Below are 20,794 nucleotides of genomic sequence, written 5' to 3' on the forward strand. Positions count from 1 at the left end.
ATCCTTCCCCCGTCATGAAACAGAGGTACTTCTTCGACGAAGGATGGATTGGACGTGAAAATAGGCATCCTGGAGAATCCAGAGACACCATCCAATCCCCTTGGCGAAGAGCCGCAAGGACTGAAGCAGAGGTCTCCATGGAGAACTTCTGTTTCTGAACAAACTTGTTCAGAGCGCTGACATCCAGAACTGGTCTCCAGCCCCCCGAGGCTTTCGCAACCAAGAAAAGACGATTGTAAAACCCTGGGGAGCTTTGATCCAGCACTAGCTCTATAGCTCTCTTGTCCCACATCTGATCCACCATTTGTTGAAGAGTATCTTTCAACAGAGGGTCCTTTGTAATTGGCGGACATTCCCGCGGAGTTGACGTCAGGGGAGGATTGTCTAGGAAAGGGATGAGGTATCCCTTCTGTAGAACAGACATAGACCAAGCGTCTGTATCTATGAGAGTCCAGGCTTCCGCAAATCCCCGGAGCCTGGCACCTACTGGTGTTTGGAGGAGCGCCACTTCACACTTTCCCCTTTTAAAGGGACGGAAAGAGGCTCTACCTCTCTTCTCAGTCGCTTTTCTTTTAGCGGTAACTCTAGCGGGAGGGCCTCCTCGAAAGGGCCGAACAGGCGTAGACACCTTTCTTATCTCCCCCCATCACTGGTCTCTTCTTCCTGGATGATTGCAGGAGAAGATCCTGTGTTGCTTTTCTCCGTCAGAGAACGGGAAATGTCCCTCACCAACTGCGAAGGGAACAGAAAGTCAGACCTGGGAGCGAATAACTAGGCTGCCCTTTGCGAATGGGATACCGCTTTTGTCAAGAAAGCGCTAAAAACAGATCTCTTCTTCAAGAGACCTGCTCCAAATAAAGGAAGAAACTTCCCCTGAGCCATCCTGTACCGCCTTGTCAATACAGGACAAAATTGCAAGGAGTACGTCCGGATCGAGTCCTTCCGAGGCATGAGCCTTCTTGACATCACCCCAAGGGACCAATCTAGGAAGTTGAAGACTTCTAAAATGTGAAAAAGTCCCTTGAGGAGATGATCCAACTCTGAAAGACCCCAAGTTATCTTCGCAGTATGAAGGCTATGTCTCCTGGATGCATCTACCAGACTGGAAAAGTCCGCTTCAGCCGAAGCTGGGAGAGTGAGTCCCATATTCTCCCCAGTCTGGTACCAAATATCCTCCTTGCCCGTAAGTCTAGCGGGAGGCTGCAAAACACCCGTTCTTACTAGCTCCTTCTTGGTTAGGCATCCAGCTATCCAGCGACTGAAGAGCTCTCTTCATAGAAATCGTCGGCCTCATCTTCAAGAAAGCCGACGACTTCGGCGTATTAGAGCATGAAAAAAGTGAACGAGGCAAAGGAGGAGCGGCAGGGATCAATGCATCACCGTATTCTTGCAGGAGGAGAGCTGTCAAAACTTTGTAGTTAGACAGCCCTTCTCTGCCGTGAGTCTCGTCTTCTGAGTCCTCTTCCAATATCAGATCAGAGGAAGAAGTCAATTCCCGTTCCGGGTCTTCCTGCCCAATAACTCTCTCTACTGGAGACAACTCCTAATAGGAGAGGGGCTAAGAGTAAGTATAGCGCTCCTCTGCTTGGCTGCTCCTCGCGCTTGGCTTGGCTCCTCGTGCTTGGCCTGGCGCCTCGCGCTTGGGCTGGCGCCTCGCGCTTGGCTGGCGCCTCGACCTGGCTGGCGCCTCGCGCCTGGCTGACTCCTCGCGCTGGCTGGAGGCACCTCGCGCCCTGACTGATGCCTCGCGCCTCTCTAAAATCTCGCGCCTGACTGACGCCTCGCGCCTGGCTGGCGCCTCGCGCCTTTCTGGTGCCATATCCTTGTATGGATGATGCTGGTCTTGCGCCTCGCGCCGCTGCTGAATCCTCGCGCCTGGCTGCTTCCTCGCGCTCGGCTGACGCTGCTGGTCTGGCAGACGTATCACGTCTGGATATACCTCGCGCCTGTAAAGCGTTTGTCTCTGCTTGTCTGGCGCTTTAATCCTGTAAGAAGCTTCTCGTCTGGAGGAAACCTCGCGCTTGACTGGCGCCTGCGCTTGTCTGGCGATTCAAAATCGTCCAAAGAAGTCTCTATCAGAATAGATCTCAAACGCCTCACGTCCCACAGGAGCCTCACTCCTGGCGGGAGAAGGAAGACGAGACTTCTGACAGGAAGCCTCACGTCTTTCTTACGAGGGGGATCCTTCGAAAGGACTCCTACCAAGGCGGATAACTGTTCTTGCACAGCCAAAATGATCCTCTTGGAAGCTTCTCCCGGCGTCTTCTTGAACGGGAAGAGGGAGACCTCGAAGGAGTTTTTTGTCCAAACCATGGGACGTCAAAACCCTCTTAGCCTTCTTACTTGATCAAAGGAGGCGCTTCTTCCGAAAAGCGTTCGGGGCTAGAAATCCAACACAGGATCTTTCCAGTGCCTTTTCAGGGGCCTGGACAGGTCCGAATCCTTCCACCCTCGTTTAGAGAGGGAGAAGCGGACGAAGAGAAGCACTCTTTCTCTGAGGACGCTTTTCCTATAGCGGTCCGGAGCAGTCTGTCTATTTACAGAGCCTGCTGAAGGGGAACGCACCTGACCGGCCGGGGAATTCTCCCCAACCTCCGTACGGCTTTCGACTTTCCTTCTCCTCTGGGCTTGGGAGCTTGGAAGAGGTCTAGGCCTGGGAGCGTCGCAGAGACGGTCAGACGCCCCCTCCACAACACTGGGACACTCACTTCACTAAAATAGTCACTTTCACAATCCTTACCTTTCATGGCAGCCATTTGGATTTCATCCTGTGAAGAGTAGCTTTCAGTTCAGCAATTTCCGAGGCCGCGAATCTGAATGTAAAGCCAGTGAGGGCCCTGATACAGAATTAGAATCAAATGCATAGTTAAGAGAAGAGTTAGAATCATTAAAAGGCTCAATAGGCCTTGTACTACTACCCGCACCCTTAGATGCCGCCCTTCTGACTCTATCCCTTTCTAACTTCTTCAAGTAAGAAGTTAGAGTCTTCCATTCCTCAACATTCAACCTCTCACATTCATGACAGGTGTTAGAAATAGAACAATCAAAACCTCTACATTTGCGACATACAGTGTGAGGATCAACCGAAGCCTTCGGTATCCTCACCTTGCAGCCTACATTCACACACACTCTCACACAACCACTTGAATCAGACATTCTTGAAGAAAAATCAAAAGCAAGTCCAAATCCAGTCCACAGTAGCGAATGCCAAAACAACGATCCAGGTACGTCACCAAAAGTCCACAAAAAGATGATCAATTGTCTAGAAAAAGCGAATTCCAGTCAGGAGGTGGCAGCACGATGGTGATCACCGGCGACAGAAAATATATGTGTAGAAAACGGGAATGGTTCCTAGTCCTGCCGCCCAGGGCAGGCCGGTAGATCACCTGACCTACCTGTAGCGAGTGGCGCGAAATTTGTTTGAATTTCTGTCGGGGACGACGGAGTCTTAGCTATGTATATATCTGACAGGTAAGTTGATTGTATGAAAATGCAATTTTGGACAAATTGTCATTTGTTCCGACACGGCATACAAACCTTCGGTCCTTTTACAATAGGAAGACTCACTTCTTGGTGGGAGGAATCTGAGTCTTTTGTGAAGAGACTGGTGTTTGCCCAACCTTGGAATGCCTCCCTGGTCGTAAGAGCAAGGGAGGGATCCAAACCTCTGTTCGATTGATCGGGGTGTGCACCGCAGGATCAATGGTCAGACCTCTGGACCAAGTACTAAGAGAGAGGCAAGCGTGTCTCTTCGTACCAGCAATGTAAGAACTTGTTCCTGTACAGGAGCAAATATAAAGTCATGGGTTTGTCTCTTGTTGGCATCCACTTCCCCCCCCCTTGTAGGAGGAAGTGGTGGATATTATGCTCCTATCCCTAGTGAAAGGGATAGGATGGGGCTCTGTCATATAGCTCACCTGCATCTCGTCCTCATCCAGCGTAGTGACGACCGTGACCCTCTGCCCACAGGTAGAGGAGGAGGAAAAGATGGGAAGAGAAGCCAGTCACTCACTCATTCTCACATCCATCCGCACAGTCACACCAGGACTCGATGCTGTTCACCTGCTGCGAGGGTCTGGGTTAGCTACACAACTTGTTGAGCAGCCACCACGGGTCCCAAGGAAAAGGTATCCAAGGACCTGTGGGCAATATCCCGAAGGTAGAAGGAGGTGAAGGTAGAAGGAGGTGAAGGTAGTCTGGTTAGCCCAGACACCTGCCTTCAGGACCTGCGCCACGGAGAAGTTCTTACGAAACGCCAACGACGGGCCAATACTTCTGACTTCGTGAGCTCTCGGACGGGACGTACGGATGTCGTCACTACCATCAGCCTCATACGCCCTCCTGATGACCTCACGCAGCCAGAAAGAAAGAGTTTTTTGATAAAATTCTTTCTTTGTTACCCCGTGCTTAACGAAGAGGCGTCGGCACTCAGGCCTGAGGTGCCAAGTCCTCTTCAGATAGCGCCATAGCGCCCTCACAGGACAAAGCAGCATCTCATCCGCATCATTATCGGTGAAGTCCATTAGGGAAGGGATCGTGAAAGACTCGAACCTGTCGTCAGGGACCGAAGGTTTCTGAGTCTTCGCAACGAAGTTCGGGACGAAATCGAGCGTCACAGATCCCCATCCCCTGGAGTGTCGTACATCGAAGGAAAGACCATGAAGTTCCCCTACTCTCTTCGCCGATGCCAGGGCCAGCAAGAAGAGGGTCTTGAGGGTCAGATCCCTGGCTGACGACTCTCGGAGTGGCTCGAAGGGTCTTCGAGTCAAAACTCCTAAGGACGAGAGTCACGTCCCACGTAGGGGGCCTGAGTTCCCTGGGTGGGCAAGACCTTTCGAAGCTCCTCATGAGCAAGGAGATCTCGAACGAGTTCGAGATATCCAATCCCCTCAGTTTCAGAACTAGTACCAGGGCGGCTCTATATCCTTTGACTGTGGGGACTGAGAGGAGCTTCTCTCGGCGAAGAAAAACGAGGAAATCCGCTACCTGCTGAGAGGAGATATACCCCGTCTACGACACCAACCACCAGAAGACGGCCCACTTCCCCTGGTACACAGCTACAGAGGACTGACGGACGTTTCCAGCCATCTCTGTTGCTGCGCTACAAGAAAAGCCTCTCGTTCGCAAGAGATGGTGGATAACAGCCAGCCGTGAAGACGAAGGGACTGGACTGTTTGGTGGTACTGCTCTACGTGTGGCTGGACGAGAAGGTTGTGCCAAGGGGGAATCTCTCTCGGTTCTCCTGCGAGAAGAGCCAGCAGGTCCGGATACCAAATGGCCTGGGGCCATTTGGGAGCCACCAGGATCATCCTGAGATTCGGGGTGACCAGTGCTCGACTGATCACCTTGCGAATCAGGCTGAACGGGGGAAAGGCGTACGTGAAGAGGTTGTCCCACGGATGTTGAAGAGCGTCCTCTGCAGCTGCCCATGGGTCCGGCACGCTGAAAAGAAAACCGAGTTTTCTGTTGTGCCGGGTGGCGACAGATCCACGACTGGTCACCCCCACAGGTTGAAGAGCCTTTCCGCCACGTCCTGGTGTAGAGACCACTCGGTCCCTATCACCTGATCCCGACGGCTGAGCTTGTCTGCTACTACATTCCTCTTCCCTGGAATGTAGCGTGCCGACAGCTCTATTGAGTGAGCCTCGGCCCACTCGTGCACCTGCCGAGTCAACTGGTACAACGGGAGAGACACTAGGCCCCCCTGTTTGTTGACGTAAGCCACCACCGTGGTGTTGTCGCACATCAACACCACTGAGTGTCCCATCAAGCGGGTCCGAATTGAACTCCTTGGAGCGCGAGGAAACGCTGCCTTGAGTTCCAGTACATTGATGTGAAGGGTGCTTGTCGTGCTCGTCCCACACTCCTGAAGTCAGCATCTCCTCCAGGTGTGCGCCCCACCCCTCGGTCGATGCGTCTGAGAACAGCTGCATCTCTGGGGGGGGGGAGTGCGTAGAGGCACTCCCTTTATGAGGTTCCTGTCGTCCAGCCACCAGGCTAGGTCCTGCCTCACCTCCAGTGTCAGCGACACTGGAAAGCTTGGGGGATCCGTTGCCTGTGACCAACTCTCCTTTAGTCTCCACTGAAGAGACCGCAGGTGAAGACGCCCGTGAGGGACTAACTTCTCGAGTGACGACAGGTGCTCCAATCACGACTTGCCATCGCTGAGCTGCCTGTTCCTGCCGAGACAGGAACTGGTTGGCTGCCTCCCTGAATCTGCTGATCCGCAAGTCTGCGGGGAAGACTCGCCCTGCTACCGTGTCGATCAGCATACCCAGGTACTTCATCCTCTGCTTGGGTTCGAGATCGGACTTCTCGAAGTTCACCACGATCCCCAGATCGCGACAGAACTCGAGTAGCCGATCCCTGTCCTGCAGCAACTGCGAGCGGGAGCTCGCCAGGACTAGCCAATCGTCGAGATACCTCATCAGACGTATCCCGTGCGAATGGGCCCAAGCAGACACCAGAGTGAACACTCGCGTGAACACCTGTGGGGCGGTTGACAGACCAAAGCAAAGTGCCCTGAATTGGTACACCGTCCCGTCGAGGATGAAGCGGAGGTACTTTCTGGAGGACTGATGGATGGGTATTTGGAAATACGCATCCTTCAGGTCCACTGAAAGCATGAAATCGTTCTCCCTGATGGAGTCGAGCACAGAACGTGCCATCTCCATCGTGAACCGGGTCTGGCGAACGAACCGGTTCAGGGGAGAGAGACCTATCCATCACCGCCAGCAACCCCCCGTAGACTTTTCCACCAGGAAAAGACGACTGTAGAAGCCCGGTGACTGATCCGTGACGATCTCTACAGCTCGTTTGCTCAGCATGGTCTGGATCTCCTGTCTTAATGCTACGTCCTTCGAAGAGCTGGAACGTATGAATGCTGTTGGACCGGGTTGGAGGTGAGGGGTGGCCGAGATTCGAAGGGTAATAGATATCCCTCCCGAAGGACATCTACTATCCAGGTCTCGGCGCCGTAGCGCTGCCAAGTTGCCCAATGGCTGGCCAGGCACCCCCCCCACTTCCGGCAGCAGGTGAGGGGGAACGCCGTCCCTAGCGTTTCCCCCCTTTCTTCGACTTCTTCCCAGACCCTCCTCGCGAGAAGGAAGGCTGGGAGGAGGGCTGGTTACGGCCCCCCTTGGCAGAAGACGAAGAAGACAGAGTCTTTCCACAGGGCTTCGACAAGGCTACTGTCTTAGCTACCGAGGAAGCGCTAGCCGAGCTCTTTGGCTAGGCCGCAGTTCGAGGCTGCCCAGAAGCCTTCGAAACTGCCTGGTTTACCAGACGGTCACTGTCATCAGTGCGCCGTCTGATCACCGCAGCGTCCACCATCTCTCCTGGGAAGAGAGATGAGGAACTCCGTAAAGGTCCATTACGAAGCCCTAATGCCGCCTCATGCCCAGCCGCCCTGGATACTCGTGTAAGGACAGCGTCCCTACGTCGGAGTACCAGGTTGGCCCACAGGTTTACCGTCTGGTGGGCTAGGAAGATGGCTCTTCCCCCAGACTGGCAAAGCCTCCTGAAGGCCGAGTCTTCTTCGGGAGAGATTCCCCCGGAGTTGGCTGCGACCTTAGACACTGTGAGGGACCACAGGTCTAGCCAGGAGACGGCCTGGAAAGCTGCCATGGCAGTGGATTCCAGGCCAAGTGCCTCTTGCTGCGAAAACCATAGGTTCTCTGACAGGAGCTGCTGCAGACACACCCCCGGTGTTAGCCTGGCTAACTCCGGGTTTACCTGTTTGGGCGGCATCGGGTCTTCAGACGGCACGTAGAATCGCCGCTGTCGCAGTAGAGGAGGCGGAAGTAGCTTGCTCGACCTGCCTGACCTGAGAGAGCCGTCTTGCCCGGAGACAAGAGACTCAACCTGGTTCAGAACAGAGTCGGCGAGCTCCGATCACGGCAATCCCACCGTCGGTCTGGGTTCCCTCTTCGGGCCCCAGAACGACTCGAGCCGGGACGTGGGCTCGGAAGGTGGGAGTGGCAACCCTTCCCGAGGTCGTTGTGCTGACGAATCAGCGCAATAACCTCGGCAAAGTTCCTCTGGATCTCTGGAGTCACTGCATCCTGAGGAGTAGGACCGTCCAGTCCCTCGAACAGGAGCACCTCCCGAGACCCTCCCCCCTCGAGGGGGGGAACAGCGACAGACCCCTCTCAGTCTCCTCCAGCCACTTGCGCATACGTCCTGGTCAGTCCTAGAACCGTGCCTGGCACGTAGGGCGTCGTGGTGGGATCATGAGGGGCGCACTCACGATCACTCTCAATACCTCGCCCTCTCCGGTCCCGTGTAGCCCGAGGAGGTTGAAGGTATGGGAGAGGCAGACCTGACGCTCCCCACTCGCTCGCTGGCAGAACCAGCAGGCTTGGAGGGCTGCAGGCGATCGTCAACCCGCGGTGGCGATCGAGCTGCAGGCCTGGTCGAACCGTCTCGCTGTGGAGAACGGCTGGACTGAGCACAGCGGCCCCGATATCGAGTGTCAGAAGAGCTGGTGCTGGTTGCCGTACCCGATCGCTCTCTGTGAGAGCGACGGTCAGGCGACCTGCAGGCTCCACTGTCACGGTGAGACCGGTGCTTGTCCTCACGGCACGTCACGTCCCGTGGCTGGCACCGGCGAACGGGGGGACCTCTTCCCAGCCTCAGCCCGTGGCCGGTCGTGGACCGTCACGTCAGCCCGGGTAGCCAGCTGGTCGCCGCGAGAGCGAGAGCTGGTCTGGTGAGAGTCGCATGAGCGGCTGTCACCAGTCTTCCGCTCCGTGCCGTGAACCTGACGCTGAGCGAGCTCAGAGGTCTGGTTCCTGGCTGCACGATCACTGGTAGGCGACTGTACACTCGGTACCTCTCGCAAACGAGAGGCCGAGACGGAACCTGATGCAGTGGCAGAGCTCTGACACCAGGCAAGGAAGTGCCGGTGTTAGCCGACAACCCTCTGGTCCCTGTAGTCTTCTTCCTTGTGGAAGAAGAGACGGGGCCTGCTCCCGAAGGAGCAGGAAGACCAGCGGAAGAACCCCCCGTCTCATCGGAGCGAGACGGGCCCTTAGAAGCTCCCGAAGGAGACTTCTTAGGGGGGGAGGGGGCAACCTTCTTCTTCTTAGGCTGTGAAGCCTTAGAAGATGAAGGGGGAGAGGCGGCAGACGACGATGACGACGAAGAAGACGACGAAGACGACGACGACACCTTCCTCCTCTTCCTCTTCTTCTTCGTCAGCTTCCTCAGGACCGATGTCAAGTCAGCCATCCAGGGCGGAGCCGGGGCTGCTGTTGCCGAAGCAACAGGGCCCGGACGCACCTGTCCAGACAGACCGACATCGGGAGCAGCGGCGCCACGAACAGGAACGACATCAGCAGGTGCAGGCATCACAGGAACAGCAGGAACAGAGACGGCAGGAACGGCAGGTACAGGAACGGCAGCAGTGGTCGGCAACATCTCATCACTCGTCAGCGGCTGGGCAAGTACGGCAGGAGATACAGACAAGCCAGGAGGACGGACCAGCGTCACCGACATCCTTGGGCATCGGCGGGAGGTCCAGGGGCGAGCTCTTCACACACGAAAGTCTGGTCTAGGCAGCACGGCAAAAAACAAACCCGGGTGGCGGTGGCATCACACTCCCCGTGGCACGGCGATCGGCCCCTGCACCGATGAAGTTGGTGTTACAGACACCGCATGCGAGGAATACACCAGATGAGGAGGAGAAGCATAGCCAGGGGTTGACAAGGTCGTGGTAGTGGTGGTCACTGTGGCATGCGTGACCGCAACAGAGCCAGCTAGACGGTAGAGCAGCCCCTGGACACTTGGCACGCCCTGCAAGCCCAACGATGCCCACACCTGTCCAAGGTCGTCCCTCGCAGCAGCAGCACCTGAGGAACGCAAAGGTGGCGGGTGGTTAGCAGGAGCCTCTACCCGTCCGCAGCGGTGTAAGCACGAAAGGAACGGATAGAGGACCCAGAATACAGCTCTACGTCAGGGTACCTAGCGCCTCCTCCACACTCGAAAGATCGGGTGAGGAGAAGGACCTGGAAACCCCCCCCGCAGGGGAAGGCGCCAACCGTGGGAGCTGAGCCGGGGGCAAGAAAGAAGATGAAGTGTCAGTAACCAAAGGAGTCGCGGGAGAGCTCTCCGACGACTCCTTTGCCGGCCTTCGCTTCTTCCTACCCTCGTACAAGCCCCACTGCGCCTCCGACCAAGATACACAAACATCACAAGGCTCGGCGCGGGGTACACTCACCCGCCCCGACCGACCGACACATAACACATGGGGATCGATTTCAGGGAAGGAGCGGAACTTACCGCATTTACGCCCCTCAGTTCCCGGGCACAATCGCCGGATGGTAGTAGGGCGCGGAGAATCCATAATCGATCACAGTTGAATTATTCACTTGAATAAATGAAAAAACAAGGGAAATGATTGTACTTACAATAAATCTTTCACAGATAAAGAGAAACACAACCATACAAGCAAGGAAAGCAAACGACGAAGAAGCGGGCAGAGTGAGCGCAGAACACAAAGTCCACTCGCTGTGAGGCGAAAGCAAAAGTGATTGTTTACCTCCCAGTCGCGCGTTTGCCGCGCAGCCTGTCGGACAAGCAGTTAACTACCGAACCCCTTGTTCGAAAGCTTACGACCTATCCAGCTGCCGCTAGTAACCTTCCTATTGTAAAAGGACTGAAGGTTTGTATGCCGTGTTGGAACAATGAATACTTCCAATACATGGAAGAGTCCCTTGAAGAGATGATCCAGTTCTGAAATGCCCCAAGTCACAAAGGCAAAGTTCAAACCTTGTCTTCTCGACGCATCGACTAACGTTGAAAAGTCTGCTTCAGCCGAAGACGGGAGAGAAAGGCCCATATTCTCTCCCGTCTGATACCAAATGCCCCTTCTGCCAGCGAGGTTCCTCGCTGGGGGGCATGGGGGGCAGAAGACCGTCCTGACCAGCTCCTTCTTTGAATCCATCCAAGAATTCAAAGACTGAAGAGCCCTCTTCATAGATATGGTGGGTCTCATTCTAAGGTAGACAAAGACTTCTTTGCCTTTACGCTCGAAAACAGAGAGCGCGGAGAAGGAGGAGCGGCAGGGGTTAATGCGTCTCCATATTCTTCAAGAAGAAGGGCTGTCAAGACTTTGTAGCTTGACAGTCCTTCCCTTCTACGAGTCTCGTCTTCTGAGTTCTCATCTAACTCGGGGTCTAAAGGAGAATCCGTAGAAAAATCAGGACGTCTTTTCTCTGGGGGAGACAAACTCCTGATAGGAGAGGGACTAAGGGAGTGATAATCTCTCCTCTTCACAAAAGTTTGAGCCTCGTAAGAAGCTTCCCGCTTGGCTGGCGCCACACGCTTAGGTGGCTCCTCATATATGGATGACGCCTAGCGTCCGCCTAGCATCTTGGCTGGCGCCTCGCGCTTGGCTGGCTCCTCACGTCTGGAAGACGTCTCGCATTCAACTGGCGTCCATGCTGGCACCAAAAACTTGGCTGGCGCCTCGCGCTTCGATGACGCTTCGATGACGCTTCACGTCCGGAAGGAGTCCTGGCTGGAGTCTCGCGCCTGGATGATTCCACGCCTCTGTATGACGCCTCGCGTCTGGAAGACGCCTCACGTCTGGCTGGCGTCCTGTCTTGCGCCTCGCACCTGGTATATGCCTCTCTCGCTCTTGATCTAGAAAGAATGTCCTCTTCTACTTGTTGGAAGAAGAAGCTTCATGCCTGGAAGACGCGAGCAGGGGAGAGAGGACGAGACTTCTTGATTGGAAGAGAAACGTCCTTCTTACGAGGAGGATCTCTAGCCAAAACCCCAACCAATGAGGCTAGCTGCTCTTGGACAGCTAGAAGAAATTTCCTTGAAGCTTCTCCCACGTCTTCTTCAATGGGAGGAGAAGGAGAGTTCGAAGGCGAGCGATCCGCTACGTCCATGTAGGGAGACGTTGACGCAACCTTAGCCTTTTTGATTGAAGAGGGAGCTTCATCCGAGAAGCGCTCCGGGCTTGAATTCAAATAAGGTTCTCTCCAATGCCTTTTCAGGGGCCTGGAAAGGTCCGAATCCTTCCACCCTCGTTTAGGTGAAGGAGAGGGAGAGGAAGAGAAACACTCTCGCAGGACGCTTTTTCTAAAGCGGTCCTGAGCAGTCTGAAGCGAAACAGAGCCTGCTGAAGGGACGTCTGACCGTTGGGGATTCCCCACGACCTCCTTAAGGCTTTCGACTTTCCTTCTCCTCTAAGCATGGGAGCTTGGAAGCGGTCTAGGCCTGGGAGCGTCGCAGAGACGATCAAACGCCCCCTCCACAACACTGGGAGCCCTCACTTCACTTAACACTTCACTCTCACTATCCTTACCTTGTAAGGCAGCCATTTTGGACCTCATCTTAGAGACAGTAGCCTTCAGATCGGCGATTTCCGAGGCCGATTCCGAAAGTAAAGCTTGTGAATGATTCGACACAGAGGGAGAATCAAAATCATTAAGGTTAGAGATAGGATCAATAAAAGGCTCAATAGGCCTTGTACTCACACTCTTTAAACGTGTAACTCTATCCCTCTCTAACTTCCTCAAATAAGAAGTTAGAGTCTTCCATTCTTCCGCATTCAACCCCTCACATTCATGACAGGTATTAGAAGAAGAGCATTCAAACCCCCTACATTTATAACATACAGTGTGAGGATCAACCGAAGCCTTCGGTATCCTCACCTTGCAGCCTACATTCACACACATTCTCACACTCACATTTGAGTCAGACATACTGAGAAAAATCAAAAAGCAAGTCCAAATTCAGTCCACAGTAGCGAATGCCAAAAACCACGATCCAGGTACGTCACCAAAAACCCGAGAAACGATGATCCAAAGGTTGAAATAAGAATCTAAGTCAGGAGGTAGTAACAACAATGTTGATACCACCGGCGACAGAGAAAATATGATAGAAAATGGGAATGGTTCCTAGTCCTGCCACCCAGGGCAGGCTGGTAGATCACCTGACCTATCTGACAGGTAAGTTGATTGTATGAAAATACAATTTTCGACAAATTGTGATTTGTTCCGATACGTAATACAAACCATCAGTCCTTTAACAATAGGAAGACTTTTTGGTGGGTGGAATCTGAGTCTTATGAACAGACTGGTGTTCGTCCTACCTTGGTTCCCTCCCTGGTCGTAAGAGCAGAGGGAGGGATCCTAGCCTCTGCCCAGCTGATTGGGGTGTGCACCACAGGATCAGTGGTCAGACCTCTGGACCAAATTTATAAGAGGGAGGCAAGCGTACCTCTTATAATGATATTGTTATGTTACAATAAAGTTTCATACATACTTACCTGGCAGATATATACATAGCTAAGACTCCGTCGTCCCCGACAGAAATTCAAATTTCGCGCCACTCGCTACCGGTAGGTCAGGTGATCTACCGGCCTGCCCTGGGCGGCAGGACTAGGAACCATTCCCGTTTTCTATCATATTTTCTCTCTTCCACCTGTCTCCTGCGGGGAGGCTGGGTGGGCCTTTAATTGTATATATCTGCCAGGTAAGTATGTATGAAACTTTATTGTAACATAACAATATCATTTTCATACAATCAACTTACCTGTCAGATATATACATAGCTGATTAGCACCCTTTGGTGGAGGGTAAGAGACAGCTACTTTATGGAATAGACAGGTAAACAACATATGTTGTAGGTATAAATAAAACCTTGGTTCCTACCTGATAGGTGGTAGACTTCGTGGGTGTTTGCCCAGTAGTCTGCATCACCTCAAGAAACTTTAGCGAGATATATGATCTATGGCCAAGAGTTCTTGTGGGTCTGCCGAAGGGGTCTTATCCGCTTACTCGGCAGAGCCTGAAAGGACTTTGTCAATGGGTGCTGATCCACTTATATGACAATACACCTTATGAAGGAGCACACAACAAACCAATCCCGACCACCTGATCCTAACCACATGTTAGAAATAAAGATTGTTCGAGTTATCCCCAAACTCTTCACAACAACCCATAACTCAAAAACACACTACGCACACATACATCATTTTCTAAAAAAAATTTAATACTCATCTAATTAGATATGACAAGATTCTCTTACTGAACAACTAGACGGCCGCCCGTGCTAAACCAAGTCCTTCTTTGTTAGAAGAGACTCTAGACCATATCTAAAAAGAAGAAAAGTATATACTTAAGGATTGGTGTCGGCTCCCGTACCCAGAATCGTATCCGCCGATACGAAAGGACCCAGAGAAAACACTTCTCTTATGTCACACGAACGTCTTTCAAGTAATGAGATGCAAATACTGAGTTGCATCTCCAAAATGTCGTATCTATGATGTTTTTAAGCGACATATTCTTATGAAACGAGAGAGACGTTGCTACTGCTCTCACTTCATGAGCTTTCACTTTCAACAGTCGAAACTCTTCGTCAGGACAGACCTTATGCGCGTCTGTAATGACGTTCCTCACAAAGAATGCCAGAGCATTCTTGGACATCAGTCTTGTGGGGTCTTTTACCGCGCACCAAAGACCTGTCTAGAGCCTCCCATCTGATGCTTTCTCTGAAGGTAGAACTTCAGAGCTCTTACAGGGCATAGAGACCTCTCTGCTTCTCTTCCTACGAGACTCGATATGCCTTTGACTTCGAATGACTTAGGCCAGGGATTCGTGGGATTCTCGTTTTTAGCTAAAAACAGGGTCTTAAACGAGCAAATAGCTGAGTCTCCCTTGAATCCTACTTTATCCTGCAGAGCATGTAATTCACTAATTCTCTTTGCCGTAGCTAAAGATAATAGGAATAGGCATTTTCTGGTGATGTCTCTAAACGATGCCAGATGAGGAGGTTCGAACCTTTCGGATGAAAAGAAACTGAGAACCAGTCTAGGTTCCAGTTCGGAGGGACCGTTCCTTCGACTTTGAAGTCTCAAAGGACCTTATGAGATCGTGGAGATCTTTATTATCTGCCAGATCTAATCCTCTATTCCTGAAGACTGCTGAGAGCATACTTCTGTATCCCTTTATTGTGGATACAGGCGGTCCCCGGGTTACGACGGTTCCGGCTTACGACGTTCCGAGGTTACGACGCTTTTTCTTAAATATTCAATGGAAAATCCGTCCTGGGTTACGACGCTTGTTCCGAGGTTAGACGCTGACGCTTCCGACGCTCCGAGTTAACGACGCTTTTAAAAAAACGCATGCTATGATAAAAATCCTTTATAGTTTAGCACAGTATAATAAAAATATGTTTTTGGTTACATTACAACAAAAATTTTGAGGTTATGATGATTTTTGACACTTTTTTTTTTTCGTATTTTTTGAATTTTTTTAGTGACGCCGCATATGCGGAACTAGTTTGCGGGCGAATGAATACACTAGCTTGGGATGCGCAGTTTAAAAACAACAGTCCAAAAGCGCAAATAATGAAAAATCATTGCTTGTTTCCAGTACATAATTAAAAAAAAACTAAGTTTCTGGTTAGATTACAACACAAATTCCAAGGTTACGACGTTTTGTTATGCTTTTAACGATACCATCATATGCAGAACTAGTTTTTTTGAGCGGAGGTGCATAAATTAATTAACGCTATTAAAACTGTATGGTAAATTGACCGAACAACGACCTCGGACGGTCGAGGACGCTAAGCGTAACAATCGAAAGGACGCCACTTCAATCGCGTGTCTGCCTGAAGTTCAGTCGGTTGTGTGCTAAGACGTTGCTGAAATTCCTTGCCATTTTCGCAAATTTACAATGGCTCCTAAACGCCAAAGTACTTCCTCCGATGATAGTTCATCCAAGAAGAGGAAGGTCATCACGATGGAGGTCAAATATGACGTGGTGAAGCGTTCGGAGAAGGGAGAAAACTAACACCGAAATAGGCCGTTCTTTAGGCTTGAGCAGGACCACGGTGGTAACCATTGTGAAGGACAAGGAACGTATTCTGAAGCATGTTAAGGATGCTGCACCGATGAAGTCAACGGTGATAAACGAGAAGCAACGTAGCCAGAGCATTGTTGAAATGGAGAAATTGCTCATGATCTGCTGGAGGACCAGAAACCAGCGACGTGTTTTCCGGTGAGCTTAAGTGTGATCCAGGAGAAGGCTAGAGCGCTGCATGAGGCAGTAGTGAAAAAGTTTGGCGAAGGCAGTGCTGGTGGTGAATTTTCCGCGAGTAGAGGTTGGTTTAACCGTTTTAAGGCTCGTGCAATTTGCATAATGTGAAGCTGCAAGGTGAAGCTGCTAGTGCTGATAGCGAAGCAGCAGAAAGTTTTCCAGGTGGTTTGGCTGAGATAATTAATGGATTGGTGGTTACACGGCTGACCAAGTCTTTAATGTGGATGAGACTGGATTATTTTGGAAAAGAATGCCAAATCGAACGTACCTTTCCAAGGAGGAGAAGTCAAGCAACCTAGGCCATAAAGCTGGAAGGAAAGGAGCGAATTGACGTTGCTGTTTGGGTCCAATGCAAGTGGCGATTTGAAACTGAAGCCCTTGCTGGTGTATTTGGCCGAGAATCCCAGGGCATTCAAGGGCATTTTCAAGAGTCAACTCCCTGTGATTTGGAAATCAAACAAGAAGGCTTGGGTTACCTTGATGGTCTTCGAAGATTGGTTCAATGACCATTTCGTGCCAGCAGTGGAGCGGTATTTGACTTCGAAGGGGTCTGCCTTTTAAGGCCCTCTTAGTCCTGGACAATGCCCCTGGTCACCCTTCAAATTTGAGCGACATGCACCCTAATGTGAAGGTGGTGTACCTCCCACCCAATACCACATCGCTGATACAGCCAATGGACCAGGGAGTAATAGCTAATTTTTCAAGGCTTACTACCTTAGAAGGTACCATACGTTTTGCTTTGAGGGGCCATAGAAGCTAACAAGGAGTTGACACTGAAGCAATTCTGGAAGGGCTACAACATTGCTGATGCAGTGAAAAATATTGCAAGTGCTTGGGACGAGGTGAAGACGACCACTTTAAATGGGGCCTAGAAGAAACTGTGTCCACAGTTTGTGCACAGTTTTGAAGGCTTTGACCAGGCAGAAGACGTCGAGACTGTGACGAGGAAGACCGTCGTAGGGCTAAGCAAGAGCTGAAACTAGATCTTGAAACCTGATGATGTAACAGAGCTGCTGGCTTCCCATGGAGAGGAATTGTCTGCAGAGGACTTACTTGAACTTTTAGACTTCGGTAACTTTCCTACAAGGAGACCCTGAAGGAGAAGCAGACGAAGAGAAGTGTGCAGTCCAGGCTTGACACTTTCTTTCACAAGGTCTCCAGTACCACCACCTCGCCACCTCCTAGTCCTGGTAAGGAATTCTGAACTGTTTTTACTAATTTATGTGTTTACATAGTGTACATATTAAAATGTGTTCATTTTTTAATGTAACAACTAAATGTAAGAGTAAATTGTAACTTCATTAATTTTCATCATTTGTAATTTTATTGCAGAAGTGGTGACAGTTCCAGATCCCCCTGTACTACCTGTGACAGTTCCAGATCTCCCTGTACTACCTGTGACAGTTCCAGATCTCCCTGTACTACCTGTGACAGTTCCAGATCCCCCTGTACCTGGACCCTCTGTAGCAGCCCGTCCACACTGTACGTGTACAATCAGGTAAGCAATTTCATTTTTCTCATTTTCATGTTGGGAAATTGTTTTCACACCCTACATACATACGTACACTAACTTACATAGTGGTACAATGTGTTGATGTTGCATAACCTTATTATTTTTTTTTTCATTTCAGACCCCCTTTGATAGTGACAGCGACCCAGATGACCCTGACCGGCCTTTCCATGGTTTTGATGCCTCGCCCTATTCATCAGGTAAAGAATCCTTAACAAATTTGTATAAAATGTTTTATAAATTGCTAATAGAAATTTTATTAAAAGTGTACATATGCGACAATTACATCCACCTTATATATTTATGTACCCCTATACAATTCTTTCCCAGATCTAGATGTTCCCTCATCAGTTGATACAAGTAGTATCACCTCTCCAGAGCCCAAATCAGTTGATACGAGTAGTGGATCACCTCTCCCATTCCTTCAGGTAAAAGAATTCTTCATTTTTTATATTGTACATACGTATTACACACTACATATGTCAAACAGTAATAACATGTGCAGTAGTTACAGTAGTAACTCTATCATTTTATATATTTTTTATCATTCCAGACTCCCAAGCACCTGCCCATCCTACTCCATAGCCCAGCCACCCACTCATCTACCATACATATGCCCATCCCAGTAAGCAAGCCAACCACTAGAATTTGGTAAGGACATTTTTTTTTTATTAATGTTTTATTATTACATATGTAATAACCATGTTATGTATGTAACATACATACTATAATCATATGTATTACATTATCATTCCAGACTGGCATGCACCTGTGACTTACATAAACCAGACCTCTACATGGCCTACATGTCTTCATTTTGCTGAAGGTAAGGAATTCTCAGTTGTGTTTAATGTTTGCATACGTACAATAAATTTTGTACTACACCTAAGTGGTTACATACTGTCCTTTAATATTAATTCTTCATTCCAGACTGCCCATCATCCTAGCCTGTTATCTGTGATAAAGCACACTGAAGTTAGGTTTGGAATGCATCCTTATCATGAATGCTCTACACCTCCACCTCCATCTCCCACAACCTAGGTAACAGCTTTGAGACTCACTAAAAGTTGGTAAGTTATGTAAGGAATTTCTAAATTAAGTTTTATACTAAATGTTATATGTGATATTAAACCACTGTATGGTGCATATTACATACTGTATGTAACTTACTCTGCATAGAGGGACTTACTGACAAAATTATTTTTTGTACATTCCAGAGTCCCCTGAATGATGTAGGCTATGGGGCCACATAAGACTTTGTCCATCCAGGGTTACATTGAACGACAACTTTAAACTAAAAGTAAGGAATTAATTAACATACATTAACTCTTTTAGTACTCTTGATATATCTACAGTAATTAACATATTGCATTCACAACTTTCTGTAGTGTATATTTTGTACACTAATTTGTTACTTTTTCCTTCCAGAACCAACAGTTTTTCACACAACTCCAGGTTGTTACTAACAAATTACTACAAGTGTCATCAAGGGATAACTACAAGTAGAAGCACCATTTTTGGATGGAAAAAAACCCTTCAGGAAAGTATACGTATCAAATGTAACATGTACATAGTGTAACAAAATATGAACAGTAAGGTTTTTACATACAGTAGTATTACATACGTACATAACTTTTTTTTACAGGAATTTCCAACCAAGTTTGATTATGTACATATGTACATGTTATAAACCACTGTACGTATGGTTACTGTATGTAACTTACTAAACATACATACATGACTTAACTTTGATACTTTTTTGGTACATTCAGAAAACCAGGACCCCCTCCATGATGCAGGCTATGGGGCCACATAAAACTTTGTCCAGGGTTACTACATAACATAAAGGTAAAGGAAATTATACATAGTAGTAAACATACATTAAGTAAGTTTTATACGTACTAAAAAAGTGACCAAGATCTCTCATGGGATAAGTGATCAAGGTCCCTCATGGAATTACATACTACTGTACACTCCCCTGCTGAAACAAAAAGGGGGTTGTAGGACCAATCATTGTTTACAACATGCATACGTACCAGTTGATATTAAACCACTGTATGGTGCATATTACTGTATGTAACTTACTATGCATAGAGTACTTACTGACAAAATTATTTTTTGTACATTCCAGAACCCCCTGAATGATGTAGGCTATGGGGCCACATAAGACTTTGTGCATCCAGGGTTACATAGCACGACAAACTTTAAACTAAAGGTAAGGAATTAATTAACATACATTAACTAAGTTTTATACATGTTATATATGTGAATATTAAACCACTGTATGGTGCATATTACTGTATGTAACTTTACTATGCATAGAATACTTACTGACATACTAATTATTTTTTGTACATTCCAGAACCCCCTGAATGATGTAGGCTATGGGGCCACATAAGACTTTGTGCATCCAGGGTTACATAGCATGACAACTTTAAACTAAAAGTAAGGAATTAATTCACATACATTAACTTTTTTACTCTTGATATAACTCAAAGTAAGGAATTATAAACTAAAAGTAAGGAATTAATTAACATACATTAACTCTTTTACTCTTGATATCTATAATTTACATATTGCATTCAGGACTTTGTGTAGTATTTTGTACTAATTGTGTTATACTTTTACCTTCCAGAGCTACCAGACTGGGATTTTAGTGTACTCCAGGATCTACCAAAGGATTAGTGTACAGTGTAATAGTGTTTAGTGTATAATCTAACCTAAGGATTAAGTGTAGTACATTGTGCTTTATAGTGTCACAAGAGTTTAATAAAGAATTATACCTTCAAGAACCATCCTTTGGCATTGAAATAACCACACTACACATCATGCAATACTTGCATGTCACACAGGTAAGGGTCTCTCTAACTTTTTCTTAGTTTAAGGCATATTTCCAAGTGTCGTTCCGGCTTACGACGATTTTCGGCTTACGACGCGCCTCAAGAACGGAACCCCCGTCGTAACCCGGGGACTGCCTGTACAGCTAGATGAGATTGCTCTCTCAGGAATAGAAGGAAATCCGCAATTTCCGCTACAGAGGTAGTGGAGGAGGACAACTTCTTAGTTCTACACCACCTTCTAAAAACCTCCCACTTTGACTGATATACTTGCCTAGTGGAGGTTCTGCGGGCTCTCGCGATCGCGCTTGCAACTTCGCGAGAAAACCCTCTCGCTCTGACGAGTCTTTCGATAGTCGAAAGGCAGTCAGAGCGAGAGCGGGGAGGTT

General features: G+C 49.2%; 1 long non-coding RNA gene across 1 annotated transcript; it reads left to right on the forward strand.

The window, feature by feature from the left end:
- Positions 1 to 18,118: 18,118 nt before the first annotated feature.
- On the forward strand, positions 18,119 to 18,680 carry LOC135195994 (uncharacterized). Its single transcript, XR_010310256.1, has 3 exons — positions 18,119 to 18,219; positions 18,326 to 18,394; positions 18,499 to 18,680. It is a non-coding gene; the product is annotated as an uncharacterized LOC135195994 (long non-coding RNA).
- The last annotated feature ends 2,114 nt before the right edge of the window (positions 18,681 to 20,794 follow it).

The sequence above is a fragment of the Macrobrachium nipponense genome, chromosome 17 (genome assembly GCF_015104395.2).
Source record: "Macrobrachium nipponense isolate FS-2020 chromosome 17, ASM1510439v2, whole genome shotgun sequence".
NCBI classification, from domain to species: domain Eukaryota; kingdom Metazoa; phylum Arthropoda; class Malacostraca; order Decapoda; family Palaemonidae; genus Macrobrachium; species Macrobrachium nipponense.